Source organism: Salvelinus alpinus, chromosome 25 (assembly GCF_045679555.1).
Source record: "Salvelinus alpinus chromosome 25, SLU_Salpinus.1, whole genome shotgun sequence".
Taxonomy (NCBI): Eukaryota; Metazoa; Chordata; class Actinopteri; order Salmoniformes; family Salmonidae; genus Salvelinus; species Salvelinus alpinus.
In genome coordinates, this window is record NC_092110.1 from 26639147 (window position 1) to 26659907 (window position 20761).

The 20761-nt window shown below is 41.6% G+C and overlaps 1 protein-coding gene across 3 annotated transcripts in view; it reads right to left on the bottom strand.

The window, feature by feature from the left end:
* The window catches only part of arhgef10 (Rho guanine nucleotide exchange factor (GEF) 10), a 76387-nt gene extending 62299 nt beyond the window's left edge, over positions 1–14088 (bottom strand). For 2 of the 3 annotated variants that reach the window (XM_071366355.1, XM_071366353.1), the window contains exon 1: positions 13937–14088. The gene's annotated coding sequence lies outside the window, so the exon portion shown is untranslated. Of the gene's footprint in view, positions 1–13884 lie in introns of all 3 variants that reach the window. The other variant, XM_071366354.1, reaches the window with a different exon arrangement.
* Between the last annotated feature and the right edge of the window lie 6673 nt (positions 14089–20761).

The window sequence follows — 20761 nt, forward strand, 5'->3', positions numbered from 1 at the left end:
TTGAGCAATATGAGATGGAAGGGAGTTCCATCCAATAATAGCTCTATATAATACTGTACGCTTTCTTGAATTTGTTCTAGATTTGGAGACTGTGAAAAGACCCCTGGTGGCATGTCTGGTAGGGTAAGTGTGTGTGTCAGAGCTGTGTGTAAGTTGACTATGCAAACAATTTGGAATTTTCAACACATTCATGTGTTGAAAATTTCTTATAAAAAAGAAGAAGTGATGCAGTCAGTCTCTCCTGAACTCTTAGCCAAGAGAGACTGGCATGCATAGTATTTATATTAGCCCTCTGATTACAATGAAGAGCAAGGCGTGCAGCTCTGTTCTGGACCAGCTGCAGCTTAACTAGGCCTTTCCTTGCAGCACTCAACCACACGAATGGACAATAATCAAGATAAGACTAAACTAGCACCTGCAGGGCTTGTTTTTTGGAGTGTGGTGTCAAAAAGGCAGAGCATCTCTTAATTAAGGACCAACCTCTCCCCATCATTTCAGCCATTGAATCTATGTTTTGACCATGACAGTTAACAATCTATTGTCACACTAAGTAACTTAGTCTCCTCAACTTGTCAACAGCCACACCATTCATCACCAGATTCAGCTGAGGTCTAGAACTTACAGAATGATTATACCAAATACAATGCTCTTAGTTTTAGAGATGTTCAGGACCAGTTTATTACTGCCCACCCATTCCTAAACAGAATACAACTCTTTGCTAGGGGTTTCAGTGACTTCATTAACTGTGGTTGTTAATGCGTATATGGTTGAATCATCAGTATTCATGGACACACATGCTTTGTTTAATGCCAGGTCATAGGTAAAAATAGGAGGGCTTAGAGAGCTACCCTGCGGTACACCGAAGAGAAGCTCCCACAATATTCTTATATTCTTCTTTCAACCAATCATCAGTTGTGTCAGTGCAGTACATGTTGAGTGCCCGTCTCTATAAGCATGCTGAAAGTCTGGCTTCCCTCCAGGCATGAGGACAAAGACTTTCCTCTAGGCTCAGATTTAAGATATGACAGATAGGAGTGGGTAAAGAGTCCGCTATAGAGTCAATGCCAGTATGTTTGTCATTATTGATCGATAACTGACAATTAACCTGTCAGTCTATGTCGTTGTTTTTTGTTTGAATTGTTTACGTGTTCGCTATGAGGCAGAAATGGCAAGACAAGTGGAACTCAGGTTTTTGCCTGCCATATGAGTTATGTTATACTCACAGACATCATTCAAACAGTTTTAGAAACTTCAGAGTGTTTTCTATCCAAATAATATACATATACTAATAATATACATATCTTAGCTTCTGGGCCTGAGTAGCAGGCAGTTTACTCTGGGCACCTTATTCATCCAAGGTACTCAATACTGCCCCCAGCCATAAGAAGTTAATATATCCACATAATTTTCCCTTCCTCATGATGCCATCTATTTTGTGAAGTGCACCAGTCCCTCCTGCAGCAAAGCATCCCCACAACATGATGCTTCACGATTGGCATGGTGTGCTTCGGCTTGCAAGCCTCCCCCTTTCTCCTCCAAACATGACGATGGTCATTATGGCCAAACAGTTCTATTTTTGTTTCATCAGACCAGAGAACATTTCTCCAAAAAGTACGATCTTTGTCCCCATGTGCAGTTGCAAACCGTAGTCTGGCTTTTTTATGATGGTTTTGGAGCAGTGGCTTCTTCCTTGCTGAGCGGCCTTTCAGGTTATGTCGATATAGGACTCGTTTTACTGTGGATATAGATACTTTTGTACCTGTTTCCTCCAGCATCTTCACAAGGTCCTTTGCTGTTGTTCTGGGATTGATTTGCACTTTTACGCACCAAGGTACGTTCATCTCTAGGAGACAGAACACGTCTCCTTCCTGAGCGGTATGACGGCTGCGTGGTCCCATGGTGTTTATACTTGCGTACTATTGTTTGTACAGATGAACGTGGTACCTTCAGGCGTTTGGAAATTGCTCCCAAGGATGAACCAGACTTGATGAGGGTCTAAATTTGTTTTTCTGAGGTCTTGGCTGATTTCTTTTGATTTTCCCATGATGTTAAGCAAAGAGGCACTGAGTTTGAAGGTAGGCCTTGAAATACATCCACAGGTACACCTCCAATTGACTCAAATGATGTCAATTAGCCTATCAGAAGCTTCTAAAGCCATGACATCATTTTCTGAAATTTTCCAAGCTGTTAAAAGGCACAGTCAACTTAGTGTATGTAAACTTCTGACCCACTGGAATTGTGAGACAGTGAATTATAAGTGAAATAATCTGTCTGTCAACCGCCAAAACTATAGTTTGTTAACAAGAAATTTGTGGAGTGGTTGAAAAACGAGTTTTAATGACTCCAACCTAAGTGTATGTAGACTTACGACTTCAACTGTATTAACGTGGGCTCTTTTGAGCACTTTTCTTCTGGGATGCTTTTACTTGCTTTCATTGCTTTACTATGAAGCTTAGCAGCAGTATATGTGCTCATGTTCTTTATGTTAGTGCAGGGTGAGCTGCTCACAGTGGACTTCCTCCTAGGGCACACCAGCTTAGTGCTAACAGTATAAATCTGGTTCATAGGCACATGATTACTGCATACAATAGCTGTAGGATCAGTAGAGGCATTCAGGGCAGTTAAAAGGACATCAATTAGGTTACTTATATTGTGTCTACTGACAGCCCTGGTGTATTGTACAATTGCTGAAGCATTATGACAACTCTGTGTCACAATGGTAGGGATTAGCTGAACTGGGCTTGAGTCATTGAGATGTGATACAGCCTGGAATTGAACCAGGGTGTCTGTAGTGACGTCTGACCACTGCGCCACTAGAACCATTTAGTTTACAAATAATCCAGTGGTCAGTTAGATTCTGTTTTGTTGATGAGAGCTAGAAATGACTCAATGACAATAACAGCTCAAATGTTTTATTGTAAACAGCTGTTATCTGATGTTCAGTAGAATTGAATGAAATATAGTTTGCGTATTCTAGGCTAGCGTAACATTATTTTCTAATAAACTTCTGCATGTACAGTACTGTTCACATGTACACATTACAGAGCAATACTTTTTAGCCTGTAAAAGGCATATTATTGGCTGAGAGGTACTGGGTAGAGTGACAGGTTTGCAGTGGCATATGAGGTCAGGGGTCAAAGTGAGGGTGGGGTTAACAACAGCGGGCTCATGCTTGCTAAGGCAGGATACACACAGACCTGCACAGACATGAGACCAGAGAGACAGTGTATTCTTCCACTGTCAGACAAACAGATGGACACATGGAAGATCTAACAAAAGAAGCTTCAAGTTCTGTGGGTCAACAAGTCCTGCATTAGCCTACTTCCATCAAATACAATTAGGCTGTCACACTCCCCTCAAGGGTGGATGATATATCAGTAATGTCATTCCATTAAATAAGAGGCCTCTTGTTGTAGAGTTCTAGTGAGTTCCATACTGTAACAGACATGCTGCTCTCCAATTCAATTCACACCATAATAAGACAAGCTTACAATACAGTACAATCATCTGTGAATAAGACTGCTCCATTCCACTGCTCCATTCCAAAGATAAACCATTTACAAGCGACTCAAAGCTTGTTTTGTCTATGAATAATGTGAGCTCCTCTGTTTTTTGTCTCCACCCAGAGTACAGAGCAGCACAGGGTCAGGGCAGTACAGTGGATGTGAACACAAGACCAGCATTTTCTTCTGTACTGTATGTCGGAGAGTACAGTCAGGTAGAATATCTTTGTCCTGGAGACAAAATATAACTGGCCTAAGTTAAGAGCTAGATGTGACTAACTGGACAGATCTTGACATGTATAAAAATCCTAAAAGAATGGGTTACACCCTTAACTTAGCTGATAAAATGATTCATCATTGCTATCCTCAGGAGTACTGTACGAGCTGTGACTGAGGAAGGAAGGGAGGGAGAGATGTGGGGAGGGAGGGGGTGAAGAGGAAACGCAGCAATCAGGTGTGCTCTCATCCTCTGGGCTTCCTCAAGAGGAAAGAGAAAGACATCCCTTCCTGGCATTAAACATCTCCCAAATAAATACCTTTAACATGTTTCTTCTGATGGCCCATGTCTTCTTCTATTTAAATAACGTGATGTTTAAATTAAACCTATTGTCTCATTTTTACAGAAATCCTTAAACTGAGGTCAGACTTTCTCGTAATGACATTACATCTTTTTAAAAAGTCTGGAGATTCCTCCATTTACCTCCTGTTGACTCCTAAAATTACTCTTCCCAGCTCTTTTATTTGCTGGGCGGAAACGAGGCGCACCTCGGCCAAATTACATCCTGCCTGGCCTCTATTATTCCCTGGGGGGGGGGGGGGGTCCTCTCATATACATACAACCACTCACTGTCTATCTGCCTGTCAGCACCTTAGGCTTAGTACACAGCATCATGCCTATTGGAGGCCTCCAAACATTCCTTTAAAGAAGGTCTAGATGGCAGGTAGGCAGGCAGCTGAGACAACAGTTAGCGACGGCCCACCCATTAGGGCGTTAGGGGCGGCACCCCACTTGTGATTGGTCAAAGAAAATAGTACAATAGTAAAAAATAGTACAAATATGTATGTATTTTAACATACATACATATATATACAGTACCAGTCAAAAGTTTGGACACACCTACTAATTCAAGGGTTTTTTCTTTATTTATACTATTTTCTACATTGTAGAATAATAGTGAAGACATCAAAACTCTGAAATAACACATATGGAATCATATAGTAACCAAAAAAAAGTGTTAAACAAATGTAAATATATTTGAGATTTGAGATTCTTCAAAGTAGCCACCCTTTGCCTTGAAGAGGCGACTCCGGGATGCTGGCCTTCTAGGCAGAGTTGCAAAGAAAAATCCACATCTCAGACTGGCCAATAAAAAAGAAAAGACTAAGATGGGCAAAATAACATAGACACTGGACAGAGGAACTCTGCCTAGAAGGCCAGCATCCTGAAGTCGCCTCTTCACTGTTGACGTTGAGACTGATGTTTTGCGGGTACTATTTAATGAAGCTGCCAGTTGAGGACTTGAGAGGCATCTGTTTCTCAAACTAGACACTAATGTACTTGTCCTCTTGCTCAGTTGTGCACCGGGGCCTCCCGCTCCTCTTTCTATTCTTGTTAGAGTCAGTTTGCGCTGTTCTGTGAAGGGAGTAGTACACAGCGTTGTAAGAGATCTTGAGTTTCTTGGCAATTTCTCACATGGAATAGCCTTCATTTCTCCAAACAAAAATAGACTTGACGAGTTTCAGAAGAAAGTACTTTGTTTCTGGCCATTTTGGCCAATCGAACCCACAAATGCTGATGCTCCAGATACTCAACTAGTCTAAAGAAGGCCAGTTTTATTGCTTCTTTAAATCAGAACAACAGTTTTCAGCTGTGCTAACATAATTGCAAAAGGGTTTTCTAATGATCAATTAGCCTTTTAAAATGATAAACTTGGATTAGCTAACACAACGTGCCATTGGAACACAGGAGTGATGGTTGCTGATAATGGGCCTCTGTACGCCTACGTAGATATTCCATTAAAAATCAGCCGTTTCCAGCTACAATAGTCATTTACAACATTAACAATGTCTAAACTGTATTTCTGATCAATTTGATGTTATTTTAATGGACAAAAAATGTGCTTTTCTTTCAAAAAAAGGACATTTCTAAGTGACCCCAAACTTTTGAACGGTAGTGTATACACATATATTTTTTGTCAAGCAGTTGCAACAAAAAAATGTAATGTTATGGTACATCTTGATTGATGGCTGTCTGAGTGGACTAATCCATTGTGGAGGCTGCAAGGATGGCACACCAGTATCTCCAGTAGTACATTTACTGTTATTTCCCATTATTTCTAATCTACAATGTTTGTTTGGTTTCCATAATTTCTGTTAATACATTCAATATATTATCACTACAGTCTTACCGTTGTCATTGTAGGAGGGAACACGTTGTTTGCAGAGCACACAAACTAGGCTACACTTGTGAGAATTGTTTGGGGTTTATTTCCTTTCATTTACGAGTTTTGTTTGGAGCGCTCCTGTCAATGTTGAGTAAGTACACGCACCTGATTCCGCATAGAAGTAGGCCTATAGGCTACCTGGCCTGTGCGCAAATGTAGGCTTATAAATGTGCCCATTTGGGGATCTGATAGTGTTTCTAATCGTCTTAACTCAACACCACTAACGAACTGTGGCGCTTCTCAAAGCAATTTTTTATTCACCTCAAACAGCAAGTAAAATAAGTCGATATTTACATCCATTGAGAATTAAAATAGTTCCTTAATAATGTAGCCTACTTGAAAAATCATTCCAGCTCTCTGTAATGTTCTGATCTGGTGGAAAAGTCATAAAATAGGCCTACCTGATTACTTCCTGTCTCTTGAACAAATAGACTACAGTTGTGTCTCTCTGGAGCTCAGCTCAGGGCACGGGAAACTGAGGGTCCAGGATATTTTATACAATGTTTCAAGTTTGTTGGGACAAGTGTTGGGCTGGACCAAGTTGATAGTCGATACAATGTTTCAAGTTCTTTGCAGACAGGCCATGCGTAGCTAATGTGATTTATTTTTATATTTTCTACCTGCAGGGTGCAATGTTGTCATTTATTGGCTTCATGTAGACAATTTTTACATAGTTGGCAATGTACTTCTAGATCTGTGTAATTTTTATTTAGATGACAATGATTTTGAGATAAAGACTTTTTATTATAAAAGAAATGAAACAACTTCAGGAGCAGAATTACAGAATCTGCGAGGGCCAGCAGCAGCGGGAGGAGGTGGTTTGGGAACATGTTTTTTTCTTCTGGTTAGGCCATCTTGATCTCTTGCTCCCTCAAGTCATTTGTGTGTCTCAATTATTTAACCACAGTGTGCTTAAAGCATCAGACAAGCTCAGTAGCCTATAAATAGTTGATTTTATTCAAACACACAGGGTGTTTGGAAAAACACACATTTAAAAGATTTCAAGATTTAAAAGATTTAAAATCAAAGAAGAGTCGAAGGATAGAGGAATACACTCGCTAGAACCTTCTCATTGTGGACCTGGTAGGACGGTGGCTTATTGTTTCCCCCCCATGTTGTTCATCAGGTTTTTCTGTAGGTGGCAGGGTGACATGTTGTGTGGACTAAAACAGCATAAAACCAGATGTGATCAAATTAATTAGCATGATCAAATTAATTAGCCAACTACAATCATTTCGAGAAACATTGAGAAATAGTTTGGATGTTTTGGTTAAATTAACCAGTTATCTACCTTTAATAAGCAGATAGCTGGTAGCTTGTTAGCCAGTTAGCTCCCATGCCAAGTTAATTCAAAATGAAAGTTAACTGGCAAACTCATCATGCTTTGCGACATTATGTTAGCTTGCTATCTCCAGATAATGTGTTTTCACTTATTGCATCTGCATGCTTGTTGCGTTCTCCCTGGTGCACTCATTCGTTCATGAGCTGGCTGCTTATTCTAAATAGTATAATCTAATCTGTTCAAAACAATAGCAGCATGTGCAACAGTGGTCATTCAGTTTTTGACATGCAAAAGTGAGAGTTGTATTTCTGCTGTTGCTCAAGTGCACAGATTGCTTTATACATATTCTCAAAGAAACTACCAGTAGTTTGAAAACTTGGTATCATATATCTGTCGTGCTGCTTTGTCGACAACTCCAACCACCTCGCACCCCGGGTATTCAGACAATCAGTGGCCCCCACTGGTCTGTAGACACCAGAGGGTGAAAAAGGAGAACCATCTGATGAGACTTGGCCGAGCATGTCATTACATGTCAGCAACACTGTAGCCAGCTATGCACAGACAGGAAATCTGTCATCTAGGGCCTGCAGATAATGCTGCCGTTTTGTTCCCAGTGCAGTCACAACAATCAGCATTGGTAATAACACCAGTCACAATAGTAATAATAAACATGTTCTCAAAGGGTGAGGAATTATCATGTATACATACAGTAGTACAGTACTACTTAATGAAAATCACAATCTAGGACACTTTAAACCAAGACTGCAGCCAGCCAGGTGACCAAGCAGATTTTTGACACTTGTTTTAAGCCAAAAACATCTCAAGTGCCCTTATTGAGGAGTGGCATTCCAGAAATTGTATGACAGAGTCACAAACAAAACCAAGAGCCTGCTCTGGAGTGCACATTGGCACCAGTAGAGAGAATCCTCTAGGCCCATCTCTCCTTCTCCTTCTCCGCGCACACAGTATTACTATCCTACCTAAAATTGATTTCCATTCAAAATCCTATTTCCCTAACCCCTAACCCTTATCGTAACCCTAAAATAGCCTTTGTCCTTGTGGGGACCTGAGAGAATTTTCCTATCCTTGTGGTGACTTCTGGTACCCACAAGGATAGTAATACAAACCCACCGACCCACACACAGACCCACACACACACATTCTGCTTCTTGGACTCTGTGCTCTCTGCATGGCTGTGGTATTGGCAGTGTGTCATGATCTCCCATTGCCAGCGTTACTGTAATCAGTGGTCCATTATACACAACAGGCCTCTCTGAATGGATGGGCAGGGATGACAAAGACACTTGTGCTGGGGAGGACAGTGCCCTGCAGCATACTAAAATGGCCAGGCTCTCTCTGTCCTTCTCCCCTCTCTGTAGTTATCTCTCAATTCAAATCCATTTAAATTTAAGGGCTTTATTGGCATGGGAAACATGTTTACATTGCCAAAGCAAGTGAAATAGATAAACAAGAGTGAAATAAACAATAAAACATTAACAGTAAACATTACTCACAAAAGTTCAAAAAGAATAAAGACATTTAAAAATGTCATATTATGTGTATATACAGTGTTGTACTGATGTTCAAATACTTCAAGTACAAAAGGCAAAATACATAAATATGGGTTGTATTTACAATGGCGTTTGTTCTTCACTGGTTGCCCTTTTCTTGTGGCAACAGGTCACAAATCTTGCTGCTGTGATTGCACACTGTGGTATTTCACCCAAGAGATATGGGAGTTTATCAAAATTTAGTTTGTTTTCGAATTCTTTGTGTGTCTGTGTAATCTGAGGGAAATATGTGTCTCTAATATAGTCATACATTTGGCAGGAGGTTAGGAAGTGCAGCTCAGTTTCCACCTCATTTTGTGGGCAGTTTGCACATAGCTTGTCTTCTCTTGAGAGCCAGGTCTGCCTTCGGCGGCCTTTTTCAATAGCAAGGCTATGCTCACTGAGTCTGTACATAGTAAAAGATTGGTCAGGTATTGTGTATGTACACTCTCTTTACGTTCAAATAGCATTCTAGTTTTTTTGTAAATTCTTTCCATTGTGTCAAGTAATTATCTTTGGTTAGGTTAGGTCTAATTGTGTTTCTGTCCTGGGGCTCTGTTTGTGTTTGTGAACAGAGCCCCAGGAACAGTTTGCTTAGGGGGCTCTTCTTCGGGTTCATTTCTCTGTAGGTGATGGCTTTGTTATGGAAGGTTTGGGAATCGCTTCCATTTAGGCGGTTGTAGAATTTAACGTCTCTTTTCTGGATTTTGATAATTAGCGGGTATCGGCCTAATTCTGCTCTGCATGCATTATTTGGTGTTTTACGTTGTACACGGAGGATATTTTACAGCTCTTTTGTTGCAGAGTCTCAATTTGGTGTTTGTCCCATTTTGTGAATTATTGGTTGGTGAGCAGACCTCCCAACCATAAAGGGCAATGTGTTCGATCACTGATTCAAGTATTTTTAGCCAAATCCTAATTGGTATGCCGAATTTTAGGTTCCTTTTGATGGCATAGAAGGCCCTTCTTGCCTTGTCTCTCTTTCTCTCTCTCTGTCTGTGTGTGTGTGTTGACAAGGGGCCAGGCAGAGCAGTTTTATGACATGCTGAGGAGGAGACGTTGAAACACCACAGTGAGAGAGCAGCCTGCAGTCTGTCAGCCCTCAAGGAGTGGAACTTAAAGGATATTGGATATTTCTCTCATTAGAAATCGAAAGTTCCAATGCACATTAGGAATGCCCATTTGTCAGCAATAACAGATGATATAGCAGAGCAGTTTGCATACACTGGGAAATTAGAGTCCATAAGGAGAAATTAAATAGATCTACAGAGCGAGTTAGCAGTAACTCAATGTATACCATTCCATAGCTAAATATCATGTTCATAGCTGCTTTCTAAAGCCTCTGACAGGCCTGAAATGTTAGCTGGCCTAGATACAGGGATCAATATAAGCCAGAAGAGCAGCATGGCATTTCACATCAGCAGCTGTAATTACAGTATATGGGTGTCTAGTGTGGGAAATACACTTCAATAGCATGCCCTAGGGTTAGGGTTAAAGCTGCACAGGCTTTCTTAGGGTAGGTCCCTGGTGTATAGACATTTGGACACGTGGAGGGATCAGGCAATATTGAGTGTCTACACTGAGAATATGAGTATGAATCAGAGATCCCCAAATTGAAGTGTAGTCCAGAACAACAGCAGAGATCCATTCCTGTGGTGTCATAAACGGCGCTAGGTAACACACACCCATCACTGAAGAACACAGCAAGCTTTTGACAGATTGCAGTGCATGTAAGATCTTGTCCTCCCCCAGAGAGTGCTTGAAAATGATGTGATTAACCTTTAGAAAGAGTACCTCTGGCAGAATATTCAAGTTAGACCTTTTCTGAAAATACAGAATACCTTTTTGCTTTATTTTGTTGTCTCCCAATAAGATCTAAGCAAGGCCAGCCATCTTACTCATTTGACACATTTTTCACAGAAGAGGTGGATGAAATCATTCCCTTCTAAATAGGTTTACCCTCTCAGTCTAGGCCTTTGAACACAGCAGTTGTTGGGTAAAATAACAGTGTACCACTGGAGTTGCTACAGTATGTAATGTCCCATTAAAGACGCAGGCCACAGTCACTCAGAAAGAAGGTCCCCACCCACCCAATGCAGACGGGGGCCTTGAGAGGAAGAACAGAAGAACAGAACACTATGTCAGTGTGTGAGGCAATAGTAGAGAGGGAGAGGCCAAATAGGTCATTGTTAGCTACCCAGCTAATAGCTCTGGATGCATTTTAATGTCAGTAGAACAAAATTCTCTCCCAACCTCAAATTACGACAAATGACAACAGGCCAGTTCAAAACTTTGACATTTACAGTAATATGCATTATGCTGACTTCAGAGTGGGTACTGGAGATAGTGTTTAGGAGTTTCGTTAGTCACCCTAACATGCTGACTACATCGGCCACGCATGTGCGTCCCTGTGCGCCATCGTGCACATGTTGATTTTGTCCATCCACACCAGACATGATTATGACATGCAGGTTAAAATACCAAAATCTACTTTTAATCAAATATATTAATTTCAAATATATTAATTATGTGTGAAACACACATAAAACATTCATGGACATCTGGCTAGTTGCTATTGCTAGCTAGTTTGTCCTGGGAGATGAACATTGGGTTGTTATTTTACCTGACATGCATATGGTCCTCTTTTTAGCTGGTCCTTTGAATAATTTTGACCCGGAGTCATAAAATCGTAAATTTCTCTACTCCAACGAATAATCCACAGATTAAAAAGGGAAACCTAGTTTTTAGTTAGTTATCTTTAATTAATTTATCATTGTTTGTCTTTCAAGCATCCATGTGGGTTTCAATCTTCCTGATAACCAATAAGGAGGGGACTTGCTGCACGTGGAGTGTCTCAAATAAAACCAAGTTCTACTTTAGCGCTTGGCTATGCAGACGCCGTTCACGTGCGCGAGCGGTGTGGGTGAAATGCTTGAATAACGTGTGTACAATTATTTTGCAATACTTGCGCACGCAACATGGCCAGTGTGGTTTGTATGTAATAGTGACAATTGAATAATGTAAATGACAAGACATTATAGGAGAAAGTCACAGATCCATAGTGTCCAAAAATATTGACAACGGAACTAAAAGTTTCACAGCTCGAGTCCAATTCTGAACACAGATGTTCATAGCTGGTAAATACACATTTTGGTGACAAATCTCCCATGTCCACCACCAGAACAAGGGAAGAAAGGCCCAGTCAGTCAGTTTCACACCCAGCTATGGCTGTGTGATGTGCTGATCCACATTACATCTCAGTGGCTCCTCAGTGGTGAATGGGAGGATTTAGTGCATGATCGCACAGTCCTCTGAAAAATCGGAAGTATGCTCCTCTCTGCAGACTGCTATGCACTCTGGCCTGACTCTCACCCTCTGCCAGACACTCTGAGGCTTTCCCATAAGCCCCTACCCACTGGATGAACTTACAGACCCGACACACACACTTTGGGAAATTAGTGATTCTGTCCAGCTGCATCTGTGATTGACAATAACAACCAGGAAAAGAATAACAACAGAGGCTCCCCAATCTGAAATTAACCCTCTAAGGACAAACTAGGTGGGATGCTAAAGGAGTTATGGTTTAGCATGCAAGGCTAAGCCAGGAACCAGAGCTGCTGAGCCAAAATAAAGATGGAAGTTTAGGGCATGATGGTGATGTACCTGTGGTGTTTCTTCTACAGGAGGAAGTGTCATGCATGGTAGAGCGTGCCGTCTAAAGGCCCAGGGTTCACTTCACCTGACTGCTCAGCTAGAGAACCACTGACTGCAGTAGACCTGGGTACAGCAAAGAGTCCTCACACTCCCCAAATACCAGAGATCCCTTTTTAGGAGTCATTACCGGGGGTAGAGGCATCTGTACTCACAGCAGCCAATTGACCTGGCTATTTGCTAAGCAAATTACCGATAGTGTGTGCAAATCTCACAGGCTCCCAACTCTTTCTCCAGTGCTGATGCGAAGTGAACTGGACAAGCATGGAGCCAGACAATACAATAGCAGATCAAAGAGCTCACCGTATCTAAATAATCTTTTAGCAGCCTGGCCCGAGGCGCATAGATTCCTGGAATACTGTTTGATCGGATGTGGTTGTAGGCTACTCTAACAACTTGGCCAAACATTTTGATTAAAATTAGACTTTTCTGATTAATACAAGTGTTACCAAAGAAAGTTCCAGTTCATTGGAGTCATGCACTTGCTTGATTGAGGAATGCTATAGATGACTAAGTGAATTTGTTGAAATGGATTTAGGGGGTGGGTGCTCTGGAACACTTTCTAAAGTGTTTGAATCAAACTTCCTGATACACTGTACAACGTGTATAAGTATTCCAATACTATTTTGGACTAGGCTAAAATCTATAAACTAGACTTAATCAGAAACTAAAGGGTATGTATTATACAGTACTGCTACAGTAAATTTGCTCAGTTATGACAATACTTTATCATTCACAAACAGTTTATAATTAGTAGCCTGGTTTATTAGTTTATAGACTAGTTTATTAATCAGAAATAAACAGTGAACCTGTAATAACTCTGATGGAAAGTATTGTTTATATTGTCAGGCCTTAATTGTCTTGGTAAGGAGTGGATAAAAATTTTCACTTGATACTATGCAATATATTTTAATATCATGCACCTGTACCCTTGAAAAAAGAACAGAGGGGAACCATAACTTTCGGCATTGACTTTGTACAGAACATCTAGAAATTCATCACAATTTTGTCATTGGTGTGACAACCACGTTCCTGCCAATTTCGTACATTGACATTTCTGAGAGACTAAAGACTGTGTGCATGAGAAGATACAATTATACATTCATTTGTTTTGTCCTTGCATGTTTCCAAGCATAAAGGTTTACAATAGTAACCGAACTAATAGAACCCACAGGATACATTATTATGAGATACGCGCCTCTCAATTGACAAACCGATACATGTTGGCAAAGACAACTCGCCACGTTATAACAGCGCACCCGGGCGAACGATCACTCACTTTGTTTGCAGAGAAAACATGTAAGTTAGATCTCTTCCATTCGTAGAATACTGTCCAAATACAGCTGAACATAATGTACTAGTTATATTACTGTATTGTAAATCATAAAACTTACTTTCAAACTATCTTGAAGTTCGGGAATATTTTCCACAACACATAGAACTCACCATATTTCCAATCCTGATGAATATCGTTATTTTTCCTAGTTCCACAGTAAAGATGTGCAAACAAATCCCTGTCAAACACTGAGGATGAACTTCTTCTGCTCCTATAAATGAATTGTCCCTTTTTCCATTTTCCTCTACTGAAATTATCCAAGCTTTTCCCAACGCAATCTGACTCCTTCCAAGACCTCGCCTCCTTCTCAGTCATTGGTGGAGATTCGGATGCGAAGCCTTAATTGGCTCAAAAGGCCCTCAATTACATTCCTGAGATCCTCCTCCTAGGATTTATAATGCGTTGATAACCAAGTGGGAAGGTGGTATTTACCATATACGACTGGGAAAAATCCACTTAAATGCCCCTCCAATTCGTAATTTCTAGTGGGAAACTCGTCTATCATCCTTGAGCTCCGTTTTGTTCCACATGCTGACCTCTACCACCTTGCTACTTTGTTATGAACGCAGCAGAAGTACATGCGCTCCAACATGTACCACGTGATCAGTGAGGCGGCTCCCTTGGAACAGCTGGGCATAAATTCTTCAACAGTGTGGATGTAGAGAAGCATAAAAATCTCATACTTACAAACTGTCTTTCAAATTATCCACTATGATCCACCATTGGTGTATATGATTTAATGTCCCTATCATTGTGAAGTATTGCAACTTTACAGTCTCATCATAAACTGACTTTGCCACACACACACACACACACACACACACACACACACACACACACACACACACACACACACACACACACACACACACACACACACACACACACACACACACACACACACACACACACACACACACACACACACACACACACACACACACACACACACACACCCTCACTCATTTGTTGATTTCTGTAGGTCTATGGAGAGTTCACAGTCAACATTACATTGAAGTCAAAAGTATTTATTCGTGTTTGAATTAATAAACAGTGAACAATGCCCAACAATCTATTAACTCCATGCTGATGTCCATCTAGTCTAGACAAAAATGTGATTGTGCCAAGCCTCTCCATAAGCCAAAATCTGTAATACATTAAATGAGGTCATAGACAGATCCCCTTACATCTGAAAAATACCACAAATTAATCCATTATCCATATTGGATCCCTAGAGTTGCCTAAAATGAGTGAGTACCCATCACTGAGATCATTCCAGAGGCCTTGAGCATTCATCTAATCCTATAGCAACACCTCATGGATACATTACATATTGCATTACATTCATGGTGCACAGCATCATGCTTCAAGTGGCTAGTGTTTCTGGTCATGCTGAAATTAAAACCCCTTACAATCTTATCTTGATTATTGTCCAGTCATATGTTCAAGTGCTGCAAAGAAAGATCTAGTTAAGCTGCAGCTCTCACAGAACAGAGCGACACATCTTGCTCTTCATTGTAATTAGAGAGCTAATACACACAGCGCTGACACACAAGCTTACCCCACCAGACATGCCAAGATGGCAGCATGTCAAGTCGTTTGTATGTGACTAGTAGATTTTAACCTACTAATAACCTATTCATTTATGGTGGAGTAAATCCACAATTTCCTTGTTGTGTAGTGCAAACTATTTTGTTTTGCTGATGTTCTCCGCCTGGCTGTCAGAGGCAGCTCAACAATCTCCAACCCGTTTTCTCAATCGACCCCCACACACTCACATACAGACTCATACATACACACTGTCCCTCTCTCCCCTTACCTTTCCTTGGCCTCTATTTCTTACATCTCTCAAAGAAAATGACAATTTTCGTGGTATTGCTTTGTGCACTGACTTTACTGAACTCTGGAGAAAACGAACATTGTTGCTGGGTGAGTACATCTGACAATGTGCTCTCCCGTCCATTAGACATTTTGTCTGCGGGAACTTGCTATTTTTCACTCCGTCCACTCGTCCAAGTGCCGATGCATTTGCGGCATGATGTGAACAGTAAGAACTTGTGTCACTACCAAAGTCTAATGGTTTTAAATGACTGCTATGTATTGTCTGGAAACTCACTTGTAGAATTCGCTTGCAGTAGGTCTCTTAAAAAATAGAAGCCATGCAAGGTTATTAAACAGAGGTGCCTAGTTATTCTTCTTTTGTTGATATCAGGTAACGTGCAACCTAACCCTGGCCCTGATATGCAATGTCTCCAAACCCCCTCTGATTTTAATAAAATAAAATAAAATGTATTTATATAGCCCTTCTTACATCAGCTGATATCTCAAAGTGCTGTACAGAAACCCAGCCTAAAACCCCAAACAGCAAGCAATGCAGGTGTAGAAGCATGGTGGCTAGGAAAAACTCCATAGAAAGGCCAAAACCTAGGAAGAAACCTAGAGAGGAACCAGGCTATGAGGGGTGGCCAGTCCTCTTCTGGCTGTGCAGGGTGGAGATTATAACAGAACATGGCCAAGATGTTCAAATGTTCATAAATGACCAGCATGGTCAAATAATAATAATCACAGTAGTTGTCGAGGGTGCAGCAAGTCAGCACCTCAGGAGGAAATGTCAGTTGGCTTTTCATAGCCGATCATTAAGAGTATCTCTACCGCTCCTGCTGTCTCTAGAGAGTTGAAAACAGCAGGTCTGGGACAGGTAGCACGTCCGGTGAACAGGTCAGGGTTCCATAGCCGCAGGCAGAACAGTTGAAACTGGAGCAGCAGCACGGCCAGGTGGACTGGGGACAGCAGGGGGTCATCATGCCAGGTAGTCCTGAGGCATGGTCCTAGGGCTCAGGTCCTCCGAGAGAGAGAAAGAAAGAGAGAAAGAGAGAATTAGAGAGATCATACTTAAATTCACACAGGACACCGGATAAGACAGGATAAGTACTCCAGATATAACAAACTGACCCTAGCCCCCCGACACATAAACTACTGCAGCATAAATACTGGAGGCTGAGACAGGAGGGGTCAGGAGACACTGTGGCCCCATCCGATGATTCCCCCGGACAGGGCCAAACAGGCAGGATATAACCCCACCCACTTTGCCAAAGCACAGCCCCCACACCACTAGAGGGATATCTTCAACCACCAACTTACCATCCTGAGACAAGGCCGAGTATAGCCCACAAAGATCTCCGCCACGGCACAACCCAGACAGGAAGATCACGTCAGTGACTCAACCCACTCAAGTGACGCACCCCTCCTAGGGACGGCATGAAAGAGCACCAGTAAGCCAGTGACTCAGCCCCTGTAATAGGGTTAGAGGCAGAGAATCCCAGTGGAGAGAGGGGAACCGGCCAGGCAGAGACAACAAGGGCGGTTCGTTGCTCCAGAGCCTTTCCGTTCACCTTCACACTCCTGGGCCAGACTACACTCAATCATATGACCCACTGAAGAGATGAGTCTTCAGTAAAGACTTAAAAGTTCAGACAGTCTGCTTCTCTCATATGGGTAGGCAGACCATTCCATAAAAATGGAGCTCTATAGGAGAAAGCCCTGCCTCCAGCTGTTTGCTTAGAAATTCTAGGGACAATTAGGAGGCCTGCGTCTTGTGACCATAGCGTACGTGTAGGTATGTATGGCAGGACCAAATCAGAAAGATAGGTAGGAGCAAGCCCATGTAATGCTTTGTAGGTTAGCAGTAAAACCTTGAAATCAGCCCTTGCCTTAACAGGAAGCCAGTGTAGGGAGGCTAGCACTGGAGTAATATGATCAAATTTTGGGGGTCTAGTCAGGATTCTAGCAGCCGTATTTAGCACTAACTGCAGTTTATTTAGTGCTTTACCCGGGTAGCCGGAAAGTAGAGCATTGCAGTAGTCTAACCTAGAAGTAACAAAAGCATGGATAAATTTTTCTGCATCATTTTTGGACAGAAAGTTTCTGAATTTTGCAATGTTACATAGATGGAAAAAAGCTGTCCTTGAAACAGTCTTGATATGTTCGTCAAAAGTGAGATCAGGGTCCAGAGTAACGCCGAGGTCCTTCACAGTTTTATTTGAGACGACTTTACAACCATCAAGATTAATTGTCAGATTCAACAGAAGATCTCTTTGTTTCTTGGGACCTAGAACAAGCATCTCTGTTTTGTCCGAGTTTAAAAGTAGAACGTTTGCAGCCATCCACTTCCTTATGTCTGAAACACAGGCTTCTAGCGAGGGCAATTTTGGGGCTTCACCATGTTTCATTGAAATGTACAGCTGTGCGTCATCCACATAGCAGTGAAAGTTAACATTATGTTTTTGAATGACATCCCCAAGAGGTAAAATATATAGTGAAAACAATAGTGGTCCTAAAACGGAACCTTGAGGAACACCGAAATGTACAGTTGATTTGTCAGAGGACAAACCATTCACAGAGACAAACTGGTATCTTTCCGACAGATAAGATCTAAACCAGGCCAGAACTTGTCCGTGTAGACCAATTTGGGTTTCCAATCTCTCCAAAATAATGTGGTGATCGATGTTGTCACGGCTCCTCCTCTGCAGTGCAGGGGGCGGTTCCTTCTGCAGGCAGAGGAGGGTCGTTAGTGATTGGAGCCACCTGGGCTCAGGGTATAAAACTGCTTCACTAATCACCTCTCACTCTCTCTGCTCCTCCAGGTATGATCCTGTTTTGTTTGTTCCTTTGTAGTTTTGCATAGTTTTCACTCAGTCATGTTCACACACACATATTCACGCATCCATGCACTTTACATACACCTTACATTATGATACTTCCACACCTCATTCCTTTTTCTTAGTTTAAAGTTAATAGTTTTGTTTATAATAAAGAACACTTTTAATTGGCCTATACCTGTTGTTCGTGTCCCCTCATTTTTGTCACAGGCTATGAGCCGGCTTGTGACAAGTGGGGGCTCGTCCGGGATAGTAGTTAACTTGGGTTAGTTTAGTTCAGATTGCCAATTTTTTTTGTTTGAGGGGATGTTTTGGTTGGGCCAATTTTGTTGAAGAGAGCGTTGAGAGCCATGTGTTCTTTTGGTTCAGTTAGCTTGGTAGCTAAGCAATTCACTCTGGGTTTTTCTGGGTTTTGTTCAGGTGGGAGTCCTCTCCTGTTCAGGCTTATCAGCGAGTGTCAATAGGAGGCTTGTGGTGTTTTTGTTTTAGGTGGCAGTGAACGTGGGTAGAGCATCCTTTTCCCTTTTCCCCTACATCGGCTAGGGAGCACCTCCGTGGTTATGGGAGGGCCGCCAGTTTCTGGTTGTCTTTTCCACTCCACTGGTTTTGTGTGCATAAACCCCCACCACATGTGACTGCACGAAGACCAGGGACAGTTAGTTGTTTTTGGAGGATAGTGGGGTGTGGCTCCTGTCCTTGAACCCAGACTGACAGCAGGTGAGTTGTGTGTTTTTTTGGAACATTTGTAAGAGTTGTATTGGTTGAGGAAAATGTCTTCCAGTTTGAGTAGTTTTGTTCAAGCTCCTTCCGAGGTAGCCTTAGAGTTGTGTACTAAGGAGCAGTTAATTGAAATTGCTGAACATTATCAGATTGAGATTGTTGATAAAAAAAATTAAAGAGACTGTTCAAACAACTAGATTAAAGCAGGGTCTTAGGGAAATGGGTGTTTTTGATGGTCAGTCTGCTAGTAGTGAGGGTGCAAGTTTTCAGTCTAGCCCTTTAACTTTTGAGCAGCAGAGAGAGCTGTTGCAAATGCAGTTGGAGATAGAGCGATTGAGAAATGCTAATAGACCAGAAAGACTACCACAGTTTGATGTTTCACAGAATCTTCGTTTGTTGCCTAAATTTGATGAGTCAGATCCAGACACATACTTTACTTTATTTGAGCGTATTGCGGAAGCTAGAGCTTGGTCAGATTTGGACATGACTATGTTGTTGCAATGTGTACTTGCAGGTAAAGCACGTGAGGCTTTTGCGGCACTGAGTGTAGCTGACAGTAAAGTTTTTGCTAAAGTTAAATCGGCAGTTCTGAAGGTCTACGAGCTTGTGCCAGAGGCATATCGTCAACGTTTTCGTTACAGGAAAAAGTTAAATTCACAAACCTATTCTGAGTTTGTTCGTGATTTGACTTCTGCATATAATCGTTGGTGTACAGCTTCTGAAGTTAGTACTTTTGAGGGTCTGTCTAATTTGATTGTGTTTGAACAGTTCTAAAATTCTGTTTCTGACCAGGTTGCTACATACATGAATGAACGTAAAGTTAAGTCTCCAAGTGATGCAGCAATCCTTGCAGATGAGTACAGGCTAACACATAAAAGCCATTTTGAGTCAAACAGTGACATGTACCATAAAACTAACTTTACTCCTAGGAATAGTAGGTCACCTTTTTTTGGAGCTTCTTTCCAAAGGCCTCAGCAGAAGTTTGGGTCTGGAGGACTTAAAGCACCGGTTAATGCTAATACCTGTCGCTACTGTTTAGTTGAAGGACATTGGAAGAAAGATTGTCCTCTGCTTAAATCAAAACAGTCAGGTCAAGTTAAACCTGCTGTGATGGCAGCTCCTGTTACAGCCTCTGACCACCAGGGTGAGCTGTTTCAGCCACTAGTTGAGTTTGATTCTCAGTCTTCCCACTGTGATTTTTCAGCCTTTATTTCAGATGGTGTAGTGTCCCTGGTAAATGGCAACCAAAATGTTTCAATCAAGATCTTAAGAGACACTGGAGCTTTAGATTATTTTATTCTGTAATCTGTTTTGCCGTTCTCTAAAGAGTCTGACACTGGCAGTTGTGTAATGGTATGTGGTATGGGTTTAGTTCCATTCTCTTGTCCTTTACATGAAGTTACCCTAAAATGTGGTCTAGTAGAGGGTGATGTAGATGTTGGGGTTAGACCCCAGTTGCCAGTAGAGGGAGTCCACATGATTTTGGGGAATGACTTGGCAGGTAGTAAGGTTTGGGCAGATGGCAAACTAAACATCTGTAAGAAGCAACCTTCAGTG